Genomic DNA, 13,081 nt, shown 5'->3' with positions numbered 1-13,081 from the left:
CTCTGTTTATTTCAAAGCCAGTTTAATGTTCTAGTCATCTTGATTCTGGGCCCCAGGGCTGGGATGCCCAATACAGGGCTCAAATCCTTCACTCTTAGGGAAGAGTTCTGAATTTGTGATATCCTCTTTTTCTTTTGGGTCACTACTGGGGGTATGTGTCAAGATTGCTTCTCTTCCTCCCCTACCAGTCTTGCTAAGTTTTTAAAAATTTGTATTCTTAGTTGTTCTACAATGATGCTCTGTTAGGCTTTAGGTTGTCCTCAAAGAGTGTTGTTCTATGTGTAGTTGTAGTTTCAGTGTGTTTGTCGGGGGAGATGAGCTTAGGGTCTTCACATTATGCCATTTTGATCCTTCTGCTTAAATAGTTTTTTATTATGGTAAAATTTACATAGAATACAGTTAACAATTTTTATTTTTCAAAATTGTGATAAATACACATTACATGAAAGTTATAATCTTAAGCACTTTTCATTTATTTATTTTTGGCCATGTGCATGGCATGCATAAGTTCCTGGGCCAGAGATCAAACTCAAGTGGTGGCAGTAACCTGAGCCACAGCAGTGACAATGCCAAGCCCTTAACCACTAGGCCACCAGGGAACTCATATTCCAACTACTTAGTTTTCAGTTCAGTAGTGCTAAATGCGTTCACATTGTTGTAAAACCAATCTTCTGAATGCTTTCCTCTTGCAAAATTGGAACTCTGTACCATATAAGAACAATTCTTCATTCCCTTTTTCCTACAGCCCCAGGCAATCATCCTTATACTTTCTATATGTGTGAATTTGACTACTCTAGGTGGCATATATAAGTGGAAACATACAGCATTTATATTTTTGTAACTTATTTTACTTAGTGTAATGTCTTGAAAGTGAAGTCATGTTGTAACACATGCTTGAATTTAATTCCTTTTTAAGACTGAGTAATATTCCAGTATATGTGTATCTATTCATCAATTGATGGACACTTGAGTTGCTTTCATTTCTTGGCTATTGTGAATAATGCTGCTATGTCACATCTCTTCAAGACCCTGGTTTCAATTCTTTTGGGTGTATACCCAGAAGTAGAATTACTGGATTGTATGGTACTTTATTTTAAAAATTTTTGTAGCTCTACCATATTTTTTTCCTTGATACCTACATCATTTTACATTCCTACAAACAGTGCAAAGCTGTTCCAGTTTCTCCACATTATCACCAACACTTATTTTCTGTTTTTTTTTTAATACTAGTATGTGAGTTGGTACCTTATTGTGGTTTGATTTGCATTTACCCAATAACTAGTGATGTTGTACATCTTCTCTTGTAGTTTTTAGCCACTTGTATATGTTCTTTGGAGAAATGTCTAATCAAGTCCCTTGTCCATTTTTTTTTTTGGTCTTTTTATGGCCAAACTCATGGAATTTGGAATTTCCAAGGCTAGGGGTCAAATCAGAGCTACAACTGCTGGCCTACACCTCAACCACAGCAATGTGGGATCTGAGCTGCATCTGCAACCTACACCACAGTGAACAGCAATACTGGGGAGCACAGTGCCACAGCCAAGGAAACCTGGGAGGAGGATTGGACCCACAGGAGAAGCAAGGCACCATTGTTGGGGAGGGCAAGAGGGGGAGGGTTGGACTTCTGTAGTAATATCTTTCTCTGAGCACTCAGGGATTCTCAGGGTGGAGCTACAGGTAGCTAGGTGCTTCTTACACAGGCAATGGGGGATGGGCCCCTCTTACATAGGTTAGAGGTGGAAGGGCCTCCTACATGGGCCAAGTGTGATGGGCCACCTTTTCCATGGTCTACAGGTGGTGGGGGAAAACATCCAGAGATGGGCATGGTACAATACCATGAACAGGCACCACATATGGCCCCAGTTGCCTCAGAGGTCGGTACAAAGGACGGCACCGCAACTAAGCACCATCCATTGTTCCTCTCACTCCCCTGGGAATGACACACCCTGCCACTTCCACTTCAAAGGGAAAAATTTGCAGCCTACAATACTCTACCCAACAAAGATATCATTTAAAATAGAAGGAAAAGATAAAGAATTTTTCCAATAAACAAAAACTAAAAGGATACAGCAATACTAACTATTGTGTAAAAGAAATACTGATGCAGCTCTTCTAAATAAAAAGTAAGAAGTAATAAGATAGAGGAAATCACAATTGGAAAGTAAGCACTTAAATAAGCCTGTATACAGATCTAAAAGGAAAAAGAAAAAGAAAAAAACCCCAGTGTTAAAGCAAGGATAAAGAAAAGTAACAGTAAAGAATAAACACGAAAATGTTAAAAAAGGGGGGAACATCAATATAATAAATATGTGTAAGGAAAGTAAGAAAAAGTAGAATTTTTTTTTTCAGGATGTGAGCATATATGACGATGAGGCTAAAGCAAACAGATATAAGAAGAGGGGAACAGACTTGAAAAACAGGGCAACCACAAATCAAAACCAAAAAATACATTCACAACTACTAAAAAAAAAAAAAAAAAAAAAGGAGGGCACAAGCATAAAATGAAATGAAATCATCCAACAAAAAAAGAAAGGAACAAAGGAGAAACACATAATCAAAAGGAAGACAAGGTTTAAAATGGTAATAAATACACATTTAAAATAATTACGTTAAAAGTCAATAGACTGGGAGTTCCTGTCGTGGCGCAGTGGTTAGTGAATCCGACTAGGAACCAGGAGGTTGCGGGTTCGATCCCTGCCCTTGCTCAGTGGGTTAACGATCCTGCATTGCCGTGAGCTGTGGTGTAGGTTGCAGACGCGGCTCGGATCCCGCGTTGCTGTGGCTCTGGCGTAGTCCAGTGGCTATGGCTCCGATTCGACCCCTAGCCTGGGAACCTCCATATGCCGCGGGAGCAGCCCAAAGAAATAGCAAAAAGACAAAAAAAAAAAAAAAAGTCAATAGACTGAATGCTCCAATCAAAAGACATAGAGTGGCAGATGGGATTAATAAAAACCAGACCCTACAATATGCTGATTACAAGAGGCTCACAATAGGGAAAGGACATATATAAACTGAAAGGAAAGGGATGGGAAAAGATATTTGATGCCAATGGAAGAGACAAAAAAGGAATTACAATACTCATATCAGACAAAATAGACTTTAAAGTGAAAGCCATAAAGAAAGACAAAGAAGGGCACTATTTAATGGTAAAAGAACCCATTCAAGAAGAGGATGTTACAATTGCCAATATATATACCCCTAACATAGGAGCACCCAGATATATACAACAAATACTAACAGACATAAAAGGATAAACTGATGGGAATACCATAATAGTAGGATATTTTAATACTGCAGTCACATCAATGGACAGATTCTCCAGACAGAAAACCAAGAAGACAACAGAGGTACTAAATGACACACTAGGAAAGTTAGATTGAATCAACATTTTCAGGACATTACATCAGAAAAAGCAGAATATACATTCTTCTCAAGTGAACATGGAATATACTCAAGGATCAATCACATACTGGGGCACAAAGCTAACCTCAACAAATTTAAGAGTATAGAAATTATTTCAAGTATCTTCTGGACCACAGTGGCATGAAACTAGAAATCAACCACAGGAAAAGAAATGAGAAAAAACTAACTACATGGAAACTAAACAACATGCTACTAAAAACAAATGGGTCAATGAGGAAATCAAGAAGGAAATTAAAAAATACCTCAAGGAGTTCCTAGATGGTGCAGCAGAAACAAATCTGACTAGGAACCATGAGGTTGTGGGTTCTATCCCTGGCCTCACTCAGTGGGTTAAGGATCCAGCATTGCTGTGAGTTGTGGTGTAGGTCACAGACCCGGCTCAGATCTGGCATTGCTATGGCTCTGATATCAGCTGGCAGCTGTAGCTCCGACTAGACACCCAGCCTGGAAAACTGCATATGCTGCAGGTGCAGCCCTAAAAGGAAAAGACCAAAGAAAAATACCTCAAGACAAATGATAATGAAGACACAACCACTCAAAATCTACGAGATGCCACAAAAGCAGTGCTCAGAGGGAAATTCAGAGTGATGCAGGCCTTCTTCAAAAAGGAAGAAAAATCTCAAATTGACAACTTGACCCACCACCTAAATGAATTAGGAAAAGAACAAACAAAACCTAAATTCAGGAGAAGGAAGGAAAACATAAAGATCAGAAAGAAATCAATAAAACAAAGATTCAAAGAACAATAGAAAAAAATCAATAAAACCAAGAGCTGGTTCTTTGAAAAGGTAAGCAAAATTGACAAACCTCTGGCCAGATGCACCAATAAGAGGAGAGAAAACACCCAAATAAACAAAATAAGAAATGAAAAAGGAGAAACAACAATGCATACAGCAGAAATACAAAAAAAAAAGAGTACAATGAACAATTATATGCCAACATATTTGACAAGCTAGAAGAAATGGACAGCTTTTTAAAGACTTATGGCCTCCAAAACTGAATCAAGAAGAAATAGATCATCTCACTAATAATCAGTGATGTTGAGCAGTTTTTCATGTGCTTGTTGGCCATCTTTATATCTTCCTTGGAGAAATGTCTATTCAGGTCTTTTGCCCATTTTTGAATTGGGTTGTTAGGTTTTTTTGCTGTTATAAGTTGTTTGTATATTTTAGAGATTAAGCCCTTGTCAGTTGCGCCATTTGAAACTATTTTCTCCCACTCTGTAAGTTATCCTTTTGTGTTTTTTTCTTCTGTTTGTTTGTTTCCTTTGCTGTGCAAAAGCTTGTCAGTTTGATTATGTCCCACTGGTGTATTTCTGCTTTTATTTCAGTTGCTTTGGGAGACTGACCTGAGAAAACATTTGTAAGGCTGATGCCAGAGAATGATTTGCCTGTGTTCTCTTCCAGGAGTTTGATGGTGTCTTATCTTATATTTAAGTCATTAAGCATGCAAATCAAAACTACCATGAGATACCACCTCACACCACTCAGAATAGCAATAGTTAATAAGTCCACAAAAAAGAAATGCTGGAGAGGATGTGGAGAAAAGGGAACCCTCCTGCACTTTTGGTGGGAATGTAAGCTGATACAACCACTATGGAGAACACGTTAGAAGTATCTTAGGGAACTATACATACAACTACCTTATGACCCAGCAATCCCACTCTTGGGCATGTATCCGGACAAAACTTTCCTTGAAAAAGACACATACACCCGCGTGTTCATTGTGGCACTATTCACAATAGCCAAGACATGGAAACAACCCAAATGCCCATGACAGATGATTGGATTAGGAAGGTGTGGTATATGTACACAATGGAATACTACTTAGCCATAAAAAAGAATGAAATGCCATTTGCAGCAACATGGATGGAACTAGAGACTCTCATACTGAGTGAAGTAAGTCAGAAAGAGAAAGACAAATACCATGTGATATCACTTATATCTGGAATCTAATATGGGACACAAATGAACCTTACTACCGGAAATAAACTCATGGACTTGGAGAATAGGCTTGTGGTTGCCAAGGGGGAAGGGGAGGGAGTGGGATGGTTGGGGTGCTAGGGGTTAATAGATGCATACTATTGCTTTTGGAATGGATTACCAGTGAGATCCTGCTGTGTAGCACTGAGAACTATGTCTAGGCACTTATGATGGAGCATGAAAATATGAGAAAAAAGAATGTGTACATGAATGTGTAACTGGGTCACCATGCTGTACAACAGAAAACTGACAGAACACTGTAAACTGGCTATAATGGATAAAAAATTAAAAAATATATACAATTCAATGAAAAAAAAAAACAAAGAAGAAATAGATCAACTGAACAGACCAATCACTAGAAATGTAATTGAATATGTAATAAAAACACCTCCTGTGAGTAAAATTCCATGACCCAGATGGCTTCACAGCCAACTTCTACCAAACATACAAAAAGAAACTTATACCTATCCTCCTTGGTGTTCCAAAATGTTGAAAAAGAAGGAACACCCCCAAAGACATTCTACGATGCCACCATCACCCTAATTCCAAAACCATACAAAGATACCACCAAAAAAGAAAACTATCGACCAATATCTTTGATGAACATAGATGCAAAAATTTTCAACAAAATTTACCCAACCGAATCCCACAACATATAAAAGAGATCGTACACCATGACCAAGTGGGATTCATCCCAGATGCACAAGGATGGCCCAACATATGCAAATCAATCAACATCATACAGCACATTAACAAAAGAAAAGTGAAAAACCACATGATCATCTCAATAGATGCCAAAAAAGCATTTGACAAAGTCCAACATTCATTCATGATCAAAATTCTTATCAAAGTGAGTATAGAGGGAATAATTTTTAACATTAAAAATCCATTTATGACAAACCCACAGCCAATATAATACTCAATGGAGTAAAGCTGAAAGCCTTCTCACTAAATTCTGGAACAAGACAAGGATGCCCACTCTCAACCACTTTTACTCAACATAGTATTGGAAGTCCTAGCCACAGCAATCAGACAAACAAAAGAAATAAAAGGTACCCAAATTGGAAGAGAAGAGGTAAAATTGGCACTGTATGCAAATGACATGATACTATATAGAGAAAAACCTAATGACTCAACACAAAAACTACTCCAACTGATCAACAAATTCAGCAAAGTAGCAGGATATAAGATTAACATTCAGAAATCAGTTGCATTTCTGTGTACTAACAATGAAATATTAGAAAAGGAATAATAAATACAATACCTTCTGAAAACACACCCCAAAAAATCAAATACCTGGGAATAAACCTGACCAAAGAGGTGAAAGACTTCTTATATGCTGAGAACTATAAAACATTAGTCAAGGAAATTAAAGAAGATGTAAAGAAATGGAAAGATATTCCACACTCCTGGGTTGGAAAAATTAATATTGTAAAAATGGCCATACTCCCCAAAGCTATCTACAGATTCAATGCAATTCCTATCAAATTACCCATGACATTTTTCACAGAACTAAAACAAACAAGCCAAAAATTTATATGGAACCACAGAAGACCCAGAATTGCCAAAGCAATCCTGAGGAATGAACACCAAGCAGGAGGCATAACTCTCCCAGACTTCAGGCAATACTATAAAGCCACAGTCATCAAGACAGTGTGGTACTGGTATCAAAACAGACAGACAGACCAATGGAACAGAACAGAGAACCCAGAAATAAACCCCGACTCCCATGGCCAATTAATCTTTGACAAAGGAGGCAAGAGCATGAAATGGGAAAAAGAGAGTCTTTTTAACAAGTGGTGCTGGGAAAACTGGACAGCTGCATGTAAATCCAAGAAACTGGAACACACACTTACATCATGCACAAAAATAAACTCAAAATGGTTTTAAAACTTTAATGTAAGACAAGACACTATCAAAAGCCTAGAAAAGAACACAGGCAAAACATTCTCTGATATCAACCTTACAAATGTTTTCTCAGGTCAGTCTCCTAAGGCAACAGAAATAAAAGCAAAAATAAACCAATGGGGCCTAATCAGATTGACAAGCTTTTGCACAGCAAAGCAAAGCATAGAAAAAAGACAACTTACAGAATGGGAGAAAATAGTTTCAAACGGTGCAACTGACAAGGGTTTAATCTCTAAAATATACAAACAACTTATACTATTCAACAGAAAAAAAGCCAACAATCCAGTTGAAAAATAGGCAAAAGACCTGAATAGACATTTCTCCAAAGATATACAGACGGCCAACAAGCACTTGAAACAATGCTCAACATAACTGATTATTAGAGAAATGAAAATCAAAACTACTATGAGGTACCACCTCACACCAGTCAGATTGGCCATCATTAATAAGTCCACAAACAACAAATACTGGATAAGGTGTGGAGAAAAGGGGATCCTCTGACAGTGCTGGGGGGAATGTATATTGTTACAACCACTATGGAAAACAGTATGGATGTACCTCAGAAAATGCAATAGAGAACTACCATATGACCCAGCAATCCCACTCCTGGGCATATACCCAGAGAAAACTTTCCTTGAAAAAGAAAATTGTTCATTGCAGCACTATTTACAAGAGCCAAGACATGGAAACATCCAAAATGCCCATTGACAGATAAAAGGATTAAGAAGATGTGGTACATATTTACAATGGAACACTACTCAGCCATAAAAAAATAACAAGATAATGCTATTTGCAGCAACATGGATGGAACTAGAGACTCTCATACTAAGTGAAGCAAGTTAGAAAGAGAAAGACAGCTACCATATAATATCACTTATATCTGTAATCTAATATATAGCACAATTGAAACTATTTGCAGAAAAGAAACGAACTCATATACATGGAGAACAGACTTGTGGTTGCCAAGCGGGAGGGGGAGGGATTGGGATGGACTGGAATTTGTGGTTAGTAGATGCAAACTATTGCTTTTGGAGTGGATAAGCAATGAGATCCTGTTGTATAGCACTGGGAACTATATCTAGCCACTTGTGATGGAACATGATGAAGGATAACATGAGAAAAATAATGTATATGTATGCATAACTGGGTCACTTTACTGTACAGCAGAAATTGGCAGAGCACTGTAAATCAACTATAATAGAAATTATAGAACTTTTTTTAAATTTTTTAAAAATAACTACACACAGACTGAAAATAAAAGGATAGAAAAATATGTTAAATGGAAATGGAAATGAAAAGAAAGCTAGTTTAGCAATACTTATATCAGACAAAATAGACTCTAAAACTCTGTCTATAACAAAAAACAAAGAAGGGACAGTACATGATGATAAGGTGGTTACTCCATGAAGAATATATTACCATTATAAACATATATTGATCTCACATGGAACCTGACACATATATAAAGCAAATATTTGAAGAAAATAATGGGAGAATTTGACAGTAAAACAACAAAAATAGGGGACTTTTATATCCCTTTTACATTTTGGGGAGAGCATTCAAATAAACAATCAAAAAGGAAACAATGACCTTAAATGATACATTAGACCAGATGGCTTAACAGATATCTACAGAATATTTCATCTAAAAACTGCAGAATATACATTCTTTTCAAATGCACAGGGTGATTCTCCAGAATAAATCACATTATAGGCCACAAAATAAATCTTAATAAATTTCACTGCTGAAATTTTATCAAGCATGTTTTTCAACTACAACAGTATGAAACTAGAAACTATTTATAGGGAGAAAACTGGGGAAATGTAGAAACTAAGCAACATGCTACTAAAAATCCAGTGGGTTGGAGTCCCGGTTGTGTTTCAGTGAGATAAGGACAAAATGTTGTCTCTGTAATGATGTTGGTTCACTCCCTGGCCTTAATCAGTGGATTAAGCCTCCAGAGTTGCTGTAAGCTGCAGCACAGTTCACAGATGCAGCTCAAATACAGTGTTGCCATGGCTGTGGTGGAGGGCCCAGCTGTGGCTCCAATTCAACCCCTGGCCAGGGAACTTCCATATGACAACATGTGGCCATAAAAAAAATGGAAAACCAATGAGTCAATGAAGAAATCAAATAGGAAACCCTAAAATACCTTGAGATGAATGAAAATGGGAAATAACTATTAAAAATAATAATAATAAAAATTTTTAAAGAAAATAACAACACATCTACCCAAAATCTATGAGATGAAGCAAAAGCCATTCTAAGGGGAAAGTACATAGCAATATAAGCCTACATAGGAAAAAAAAGGAAAAAGAAAAACTCAAATAAATAACCTAACTTTACACAAAAGGGATAAGGAAAAAAACAAAGCCCAAATGTAATATAAGGAAAGCAGTAATGAAGTTCAGAATGCAAATAAATAAAATGAGACCAAAAAAACAATATAAAAAACAAATGGAATTAAAGATGGTTTCTTGAAAAGATAAAATTGGTAAACTTTTATCCAGACTTATCAAGCAAAAAAAGAAAGAGGGCCTAAATAAAAATTAGAAGTGAAAGAGGAAGAGTTACAACAGATATCTCAGAAATTCAGGTAATAAAATTCTACTGAGGTGTCCGCCATCAGAGCCACTATTTTGAGGGAGTGAAACCAACACCTGCCTCAGCAGCAACAGTGCAGGGTGGAGGGTTTCTCTGGACAGAGCTGCTCCCACCAGTATACAGCATGGGGAATATCTTTGGAAACCTCTTCGAGGGCTTTTTTGACAAGAAAGAAATGCGCATTCTCATGGCAGGACTAGATGCTTCAGGAAAGACCACCATCCTGTACAAACTGGGGCTGGGTGAAATTGTGACCATAATTCCCACTATAGGCTTCTACGTGGAGACTGTGGAGTACAAGAACATAAGCTTCACCAGGTGGGACATGAGCAGCCAGGACAAGATCCAGCCTCTGTGGTGCTGCTACTTCCAGAACACGCAAGGGCTCATCTTTATGGTTCATGGTAATGGGAGTGTGTGAACGAAGACAAAGAGGAGCTCATGAGGATGCTGACAGAAGATTAACTCAGGGACACTGTTCTCCTTGTGTTTGCTAACAAACATGACCTCCCCAATGCCATGAATGCAGCCAAGATCCCTGACAGGCTGGGCCTATACCCTCTGCACCACAGGAACTGGTACATTCAGGCTACCTGTGCCACTAGCAAAGATGAGTTCTATAAGGGACTGGACTGGCTATCCATTCAGCTCTGGAACAAGAAGTGAGCTGTACCTCTCTCCCCTCACTCCCTCCTTCTACCTTCACTTTACTCTCATGTGGCAAACATGCCCCTGTGGTGTGTGTGCCAGAATCTGTCTCCATGGTGGGTCACAATATGTTTCACCATGCTGAAAATGTGTAGACACAGCCTGCAACTGAGTTGTTTAATGTAAATAGTTTTTGTTTCAAATGAGGCAGTTTCTGGTACTACCATGCAATATTACTTAGCTTTTTTTATTGTAAAAAGAAAATCAACCCACTGCTAGTATTGAAAAGGGATTTTAGGCACACAGGTCATCTAGAAGTTACTGTTCCAGACAGGTCCAATCTTTCTCCTATGAGCTTTAGCTCTGTGTTGAGATCATTTTGGTTGTTGGTTTTTAACCCAAACTCAGTGCATTTTTTAAAATAGTTACAAATACAAGATAAGGAGAACACACAGAAGGGAGAAATATGCCTAGTGTAGGTTCTGCAGTAATGGCCTAAGTTCAGTCCACCAGTGGTCTGTTTCCCATTGGGAACATGAAACAGGGCAAAACCTGCCATGACTCATTCTGGATGGTCACAGTGGGATCCCTGTGATTCACACTGTCTCAGGTCATCAAAGACCACATTGCATTTGTGCTTGTATTTGTGCTTACACAGCAGCCAATAAGATGGACAAAAGGCTTCAGCCACCACACTCAGACCTCTTAGAGAACCCCAGCTTTTTCTTGGGTCATCATGGGCACTTTGGTTGGAACACTCTGGCTGCAGTCCCCTTGCTTGCCTGCTCCTGGCTTTCTGAGGTCTCACCAGCAGGAGCAGGGGTGGTCATCCCAGAGCCCCAGCCCCTTGGAGCCCTTGTCTACATATCCTTTCACTCCATCAGCCTGAAAGGGTCAGATTTGTCATTGAAAATTATAACCTCTACTTTTTTCTTTTGTAGCAACTGGAGCTATTAAACTTTATCTTGGGGAAAACCTCAGAACTGGTTTATTTAGTGTCATGGAACCTCTTACTGCTTTCAATACACGACTAGTAATCAACTGTTTTGTGTACTTGTTTTAAGTTTTAATTTTGACAAGCACTGTAATTACAGCTAATAAAATAAAATCTCTTAACTATTTAATAAAAAAGAAAAGTTTATACACAATTGTATGCCAATAAAGTGAACAACCTGGAAGAAATGGATAAATTCCTAGAAACGTATAACCTTCCTAGTCTGAATTGGAAAGAAAAAACTGTAAACAGAATGATTACTAGTAATGAAATTGAATCAGTAATCAAAAAACTCCCCCAAATAAAAGTCCTGCACCAAATGTATCCATAGGAGCATTCTACCTAACATTTAAAGAAGGTTAATTTCTCCTTTTTCATTTCTAATTTTATTGATTGTAGCCCTCTCCCTTTTTTCTTGATGAGTCTGGCTAAAGGCTTATTAATTTTGTTGATCTTTTTGGAGAACCAACTTCTGGATTCATTGATCTTCTCTATTTTTTTGTCTCTATCTCATTTATTTTTTCTCTGATCTTCATGATTTCTTTCCTCCTACTAATTTTGGGCTTTGTTCTTCAATCTCTAGTTGCTTTAGGTATAAAGTAAGATGGTTTATTTGAGATTTTTCTTGTTTCCTGAGATAAGATTATATTGCTATAAACTTCCCTCTCAGAACAGCTTTTGCTGTGACCCATAGATTTTGGATGGTTGTGTCATTGTTGTCATTTGTCTCAAAGTATCTTTTGATTTCCTCTTTGATTTCTTCCATGATCCATTGGTTGTTTAGTAGCATATTGTTTAACTTCCAGCAATTTGTGATTTTCACTGTTTTATTGTCTCATGGTTGATTTCTAATCTCATAGCTTTGTGGATGGAGAAAATTCTTGATATAATTTCATTTTTTTTAATTTACCAAGGCTTGATCTCTGGCCCAAAATGTGATCTCTCCTGGAAAATATTCCATGTGCACTTGCAAAGAATGTATATTCTGCTGCTTTGGGATGGAATACTCTATAAATATCAGTTAAGTCTATCTGATCTAGGGTGTCAGTTAAGGCCTGTGATTCCTTGTTCATTTTCTCTTTGGATGACCTGTCCATTGATGTAAGTGGGGTGTTAAATTGCACTGCTATTATTGTCTTACTGTTGTTTTCTCCTTTTATGCGTGTTAGCCATTGTTTTATATATTGTGGTGCTCCTATGTTGGGTGCAGATATATTTAAAATTGTTATATCCTCTTCTTGGATTGATCCTTTGATCACTATGTAGTGTCCTTCATTGTCTGTTATCTTCTTTATTTTAAAGTCTGTTTTGTCTGATATTAGTATTACTTCTGCTTTTCTATGATTTGCATTTACATGTAATATCTTCTTCCATTCCCTCACTTTCAGTCTGTATGTTTTGTTAGGTATGAAGTGGATCTAATGTAAACAACATATATGCAAGTCTTGTTTTTGTATCCCTTCAGCCAGTCGTGTCTTTTGGTTGGAGCATTTAATCCACTTATATTCAATGTAAATATGGA

General features: G+C 37.6%; 1 pseudogene; it reads left to right on the top strand.

The window, feature by feature from the left end:
- LOC110257778 lies at positions 9,587-10,828 on the top strand (annotated as a pseudogene).

The sequence above is a fragment of the Sus scrofa genome, chromosome X (genome assembly GCF_000003025.6).
Source record: "Sus scrofa isolate TJ Tabasco breed Duroc chromosome X, Sscrofa11.1, whole genome shotgun sequence".
NCBI lineage: Eukaryota > Metazoa > Chordata > Mammalia > Artiodactyla > Suidae > Sus > Sus scrofa.
The sequence above is the reverse complement of the archived record's forward strand: the minus strand, read 5'-3'. Positions and strand labels throughout refer to the sequence as shown.